The sequence below is a fragment of the Hyaena hyaena genome, unplaced genomic scaffold (assembly GCF_003009895.1).
Source record: "Hyaena hyaena isolate Hyena2069 unplaced genomic scaffold, ASM300989v1 scaffold_314, whole genome shotgun sequence".
In the NCBI taxonomy this organism is placed as follows: domain Eukaryota; kingdom Metazoa; phylum Chordata; class Mammalia; order Carnivora; family Hyaenidae; genus Hyaena; species Hyaena hyaena.
This window is the reverse complement of record NW_024080947.1, coordinates 531,167-538,226: the sequence shown is the minus strand read 5'-3', so window position 1 is coordinate 538,226 and position 7,060 is coordinate 531,167. Positions and strand designations below refer to the sequence as shown.

At 34.5% G+C, this 7,060-nt stretch overlaps 1 protein-coding gene across 1 annotated transcript in view; it reads right to left on the bottom strand.

Annotated features, from left to right (window-relative positions):
• Window positions 1-3,175: 3,175 nt before the first annotated feature.
• Window positions 3,176-7,060, bottom strand: part of KIF5B (kinesin family member 5B) — a 50,031-nt gene continuing 46,146 nt past the window's right edge. Inside the window, exon 26 of the mRNA XM_039248658.1 lies at window positions 3,176-5,991. The gene's annotated coding sequence lies outside the window, so the exon portion shown is untranslated. The remainder of the gene's footprint in view (window positions 5,992-7,060) is intronic.

Below are 7,060 nucleotides of genomic sequence, written 5' to 3'. Positions count from 1 at the left end.
ACAGTGACACTCAGTGATCTGAAGCATCATCATGCTGGAGAGAGGGGGAGAGCATGTAATAAACATTAGTGTTGACCAAGTTATAAATGTATATGTAAGTGCTCTTCTACTGCATATGTTCATGGATTGGAAGAACAGGTACTGTTAAAATGTCTTTGCTACCCAAAGCAATCTACAAATGGAATGCAATCACTACAAATGTAATGCACTCTAAAAATGTAATGCAAATCCAACAGGATTTTTCAGAGCTAGAATAATCCTAAAATTTGTATGGAGCCACAAAAGACCTTGAGTAGCCAAAGCAATCTTGAAAACACAAAACTGGAGGTAACACAATTCCGGACTTCAAATTATATTACAATGCTGTAGTAATCAAAACAGTACGGTACTGGCACAAAAACAGACACAGATCAATGGAACAAAACAGAAAACCCAGAAATAAACCCACAATTATATGGTCAATTAATCTTCAACAAAGGAGGTATGCAATAGGAAAAAGACCATCTCTTCAACAAAGAGTTGGGAAAACTGGATAGCGACATGCAAAAGAATGTAACTGGATACAGAAATAAACTAACAATGGATGTTAGCGAGACGTGTAAATGTGAGACGTGAAACCATAAAAATCCTAGAGAGCAAGGTCAGTAATTTTTCTGACATCGGCCATCGCCAGATCTTTCTAAATGCCTCCTGAGGCAAGGGAAACAAAGATAAAAATCAACTACTGGCAACTACACCAAAATAAAAAGCTTCTGCACAGCAAAGAAAACAGTCCACAAAACTAAAGGACAATCTACTGAATGGGAGAAGGTATTTGTAATGTGTACAAATGACGTATCTGATAATGGGTTAGTTAGTATCCAAAATCTATAAAGAACTGATACAATTCAATACTCAAAAACAAATAATCCAAATAATGAATGGGAGAAGCAAACAGACATTTCTCCAAAGACATCCTATGGCCAACAGACAACACATGAAAAGATGCTCAACATCACACATTATCAAGGAAAATGCAAATCAAAACCACAATGAGAGATCACCTCACACCTATGAGGATGGCTAAAATAAAAAACACAAGAAGCAACAGGTATGGGTAAGAATGTAGAGAAAAAGAAACCCTCTTACTCTGTTTACAGGAATGGACACTATTACAGCCACTCTGGAAGACAGTATGGAGGTTCATTGCACTAACTGGGTATTTACTTCCAAAATACAAAAACATTAATTCAAAGGGATATATGTACCCCTATGTTTACTGCAGCATTATTTACAATGGTCACATTATGAGAGCAGCCCAAGTGTCCAATGATAGGTGAATGGATAAAGATGTGGTGTATATATATATATATATATATATATATATATATATATATATAGAATAGAATATTATTTAGCCATATAAAAGAATGAAATCTTGCCATCTGTAACATGGATGGAGCTACGGAGCATGCTAAGCAAAATCAGAGAAAGACAAGTATCCTTTCACTCATATGTGGACCTTAAGAAACAAAACAAACCAAGGAAAAATGAAAACAGACTCAACTATAAAGAAACAGATGGTTACCAGAGGGGAGGTGGGTGGGGGACAGACAAAAGAGGTGATGGGTATTAGCGAGTACACTTATGATGAGCAGTAATGTACAGGATTGTTTAAAATAAAATTGCACATGCTGTGGACTCAGCTTATGGGCCATTTCCTTATCTCTGCATGCTTAAATAGAATGGACATACTTAATGGCGGGACACCGTACATGCATCTTTGGCCTGTGGGACACAGGCTATCCCAGAGGCCACACAGAAGCCTCCGACACTGTGGTGCCATCCCTTCCCACACCCACTGGCCAAAATAGTGTACAGTGTGCTCCTTTCAGATTACACGAGGACCAAAAGCAGTTCACTTTCACATGTACCAGACAACATGCATGTACAAGTTTGCTCCAGGGCCATGTTAACTTCCCTGAATTCTGTCCACTCCACAGGCCACACAACACCGTTAAGCTTACTGGAATGGACGAGACAGAAGTGGCCAGCACAGTGGAGGCCCTGATAAGACACACTGTGCCAGTGTCCAGTGTGGGAGATAATAATTCAAAGTCAGTTTCCATTTAAATTTCTCCATAAAAGGGAAAAATGATTTGGAGGCTCACAGAGCACACTTAAAAAAGAGAACCAAATAACAAAAATGAGGAAGAAAACACATAACTGGCCACTATTGGAAGATAGTAGTGAAATGACTTTGAAACTTGCAAGTACAAGATTTATCCTGTTCTTCCTCTACAAACTATACCTTTGGGTACTCAAATAGTAGAGGAGGGCAGTTCTCCATTGCAACTAATGACAGCTAATAATCCAGCAAGAGAATAGACATTATGTACCACCTGATGGAAGATGTCAGCACCTATGAAGTAATGCTGCCCCCTCTCTCAACAAAAAAAGCTGAATCTTATTAAGTCTGTGGATCAAGGATTCCTATATTTGTAGGAAATATAAAGGACCAAGGAGTTCGTATCAAAAGAATGTGAACAGTAAAATTTGGGAAACTACAGAATAAAGAAACTGCTTTCCTCATAAACTAATTAAGGGGGGGGAAATGAGAATGAGAAATTAAGTGGGTGCTATTGCAATATATGGATTTTAATTGGATCATGATTCAAACAAATTATCTATAGAACAATTGTTTAGGGAATTATTAATTTTTTTGGTGATAATGGTATTTGGTGTGTGTGTTTTAAGGAGTATGTATTTCTTTACGTTTATCTGACAGAGTGTGTAAACAGGGAAGGGGCAGAGAGAATCCCAAGCAGGCTCCATGTTCAGTGCAGAGCCCCAAGTGGGGCTTATTCGCATGACTGCGCGATCACGACCTGAATCACTATCAAGTCAGATGCTTAATGGACTGAACCAACCAGGAACCGCTTAAGGAATATGTGTTTTAATATGCATTATATACTGAAATGCTTATAAAGAAATGCATATATCCAGGATTGCTTTAATATGGCGGAGGGGCCACACGAGTGGGGTTACAGATGAAACTCAGATCAGCCCTGAGTTGATAACTGTGGAAACTGATTCATCATTTACTGTATGCTTTTATATATAATTAAACATTTCTATTAAAGAATTTAAGAATCTTATATCCTCCCCCCCCCCCCATAAAAATCACCACTAGAACTTAAGAATAGTCTGCCTTTAGTTTTCTCCAGCTAGGCTTGAATGATCATTGAGGACCACTGAGTAAGCACTGAAAAACAAACACTTCTTATACAGGTTAATAAAACAATCAGGCTCAGGTGAACAGAACCATGTAGGCAAGCTAAAGTAAAATAACATAGTGAGACTGATAATTCATTTTTGGCTCTTAAGTTTTCAGCCTAGATATTTAATATACACTTCCAAAGAGTATGTAATACATTAGGAAACAAAATATACATGGCACATTGGTCACTATTCTGTCAAGACAAAAGGCCACTTAGTCATATAAAATCAACCTAATACTTCATCAAATAAAATTTAAGAAAGTTATTACATTTCAAAAAAATTTTCCTCTTTATTTAAACATAAAACACATTTACAGCATGCAGGTTAACTTAAAATTATATGGCGTCTTCCCAAACCAATGATCTTTGAGTGTATCTTCAAGCACTGAAAATAAACCCACATATTCCACAGGTATATTCAGACTCTTTTCTGTCACCTCATATCAAATTGAAAGTTACAAACAGTAGTTTGCTTAAGTTAGGCAAATAATTTAATTGATCACCATGAATAAATATTATTCTTTTATTTTACTGAGTTTCTCTTCTGAACCATTTATCAATACCATTCAGAGGAACGTTGATATTGTCAAAAAAAAAAAAAAAAAACCACAACAACAAAAACCAGGCAAATTGAAATAAGCGTCAATGTTCTAGATGATCAGAAATTTTCATTTATAAGAGTAAATGCTGTTTAATGACCTACCATAGCAAATAGAGCAGTTCACTGAAAACTAACATGAATTTCTTTGTACACTTTGTGAAGTTTGAAATTATAAATAGAAAAGAACCATTTCAATATTAAAAAACCGTAACATTGTGTATTCTGAGCCACATGCTAGTTACAATTGTTTGTTACACAGCACCAATACCCGTGATACATCTAACAAGAATGAAACTACCATGTTCAAAGAGAAAAAAAAATTCTGCTTCATTTAAGAGTACTGCCAAAGAAGCAAGCTTTCTTTTGAAAACAAAATATAAATGTCTATGTGAATGCAGCCAAATATTTCTCCATTTATAAAACTATCATCATAAATAGGCTATAGCATTTTTTTTTAAACTGTATTACTTCAATCTTGCTGCATACCAAGGTTTCATCTCAATTTCTGGAGTGTTTCTTTTGATCAATCCTAAAAGCAACACAATCATTTTAAAGGTTGCAGGCTACACCAGCAAGGATTTTTGACTGTTAAAAAAATAAATAAATAAATTTATCTTTTAAATCAAAACTATTATAAAAGTGGAAATTACAATAGTTAAATAGAAAAATAAGCCAATTATGATCTGAGTCTTCTGACTATGGCTCCAAATTTAATACAAATATCTGTGTATAAAACTTCTTCAAAAAGTTAATTCTGCCAGCCAGATCCTAACACAGAACTCTCCATCTTTCTTTACTGACTGAATAACCTTAAATCCTCATTCTCTGCAAATTTCTGATAATATAGCTGTAGTCACCCCACGCACAGATGAAGCAAATATTGAAACCTCTTTCCCTATTACTTTTACAGCTTCTGAAAATAAACTTGTAGTTTAATCAGCTGAGAAGTGGCAAAAACAGGTACACTTATTACTAATTACAAAATTAGAGGCTATAGCCAACACAATAATTTGAGGATTATTAGTGATTTACAATTTACTATTTCTAGACTAAACAAGAAATAAATTATAGTGTATGACTTAGTGTAAAAGATTAAAAACACCTAAGGATTTCAGACCAAAATGAATCAACGTATTTCTAAGTTCATCATATACTTGTCCTGTTCTTCCATAGTTTTTCTCAATTTCCACAGGCTATAAATTTAGATTAACCGATACAGCACTAACAATATTAAATGCTGTTTAATCGTGTAGTATCTTAACTCATTTCACTATATTAAGATGATAAACTAGTATCTGTCCAATTCTTATATTAATTAGTAGGCTCACCAGAATGAAGCAGGGTATTTTCATTCCATCACGCCATGTTGATTACAGAACTGGGAAGAGTCTCTAAACTCTCTTTCTTAAAGTGAGACTGCTTTTGATATTATAAAATATTTCTATCCAAGATAATTCAGCAACAGGCATTTCAAGAGAATTAAGTAGCACTGCTCAGTCTCAAATGCCTTGTTATGCAGTTTTAAGGTTTCAGTGCTCTAACAGTAGTTTTCAGAAGCAAACTTCAGAGATGATACAAATAATTTTAACTCTGAAATCATTTCAAGGGATTTTAAAGTACAGTACTGACCAGATATATTTTGTGGGCATGTAGTGTTTTAAGTGGTAAAATTTAAGACATTTAATCTAAGTGTTCCATTTTCCCTAAATAAGGAAGACATTTTAGTAAGAAAAGCAAACCAAAAAGCAGTAGCAGCTAGGTAACTTAAACAGATTAAAAAATAAACACAAACAAAAAAAAAACACAAAAAAAGCACAATCCTATATGGTACAGTTAGCTTGGCACAGTGAAGACTAAATTTAAGACACGAAAGACAAACTGTGTAATAAATAGGACCACAGTTGTAAACTGTCATTTTTTCCCTCCTAAGACGCCAAAATTGCACTCTAGTTGTGTTGGGAAGCAGCAGAGTTTACAAGAAGAGTGGGTAGGAAACAGCTGTACAAGCCAGGTATAATTTATACATTAAAAAAAGTTATAATTCTACAACTCCCAGGGGGTAGAGGTTATAGTCACTGAATGACTCTGTTTGATATTATGTCCTCTTCATACTTCAATTATTTTCAATGCCTGAAAATAGATGAAAAAGAGAAAATATTTTTATTTATATAACACTTGTTTCCAAATAATCATGAAAAAGATGAAATAAGTTCATAAAATACACCAATAGTTTAAAAACATTTTAGTCAATGGCTAGACCCCTTTTGCCCAAATTAAAATGACTGGCAATATTAAACGATTTTATTCCTTTTCCTTTTATTCAAGTTCTAAGCAGGGTAGTTTATGAGCAGTATAATGCTTAAAAGGTCAGCTCTTTATTCTCCCCAAGAGAGTTATGTGAGCAAATGAAGGAATTACATTTTTTAAAAAAAGAAACAAATGGTTAATAAAATGGGAGTCCGTAAATGACATTTTTAAGTCAAGGACCATGAATTAGCAATGTTTTATACATGGTAGCCGTAAAAGAAAAGCAAAAAGTAGGGGTTGAGGACAGGAATATGGATATACCAGAGACACATCTTGAAACAGTGACTGTAAAGTAAATAATTCCAACTGCTGTTACCTGGAAGCATCTCGTATTAAACTACCTCTTTACCTGTGGGATTAGGAAAACTCAATTTATGCTAACTAGAAGACCAGCCATGTAAAACTGGGTTCTAAAAGAATCAGTATTAATACATTGTTGTCTTTCCCAGAAATAAATCCAGTGCCTCGAAATGTTTCTTTTAATTAATTAAAAATTTCTCTACATATTATTTAATATTTCAACAATTTACCACTTATGAGACTTGTATATTCCTCAATCATGGTTTAAGACTGGTTGCTGCAAGACTTTAAATAACAACCGCTATCTTCTGGCTCAGCCATGAAACAAACCTGTAAATGATTATAGTTTTACAGTAACTTCAAGTCTTGCAAACCTCATCTGGATAGGTTAGCTATCTCCCTCATGTGCTAAACTGCTGTCATTACACTGGGATCAGCATTTTACTTTCAAGCTAAAACTTAAGTTACATTTAACTATAGGCATGGTCTATCCTGTCTACAAATGATAGTGCAAAAGTTTACACATGAATTCTGATGTGAGGACAATACCCAAAAAGAGTAAACTTTTATCTGTATGTATACATTTGCTTTG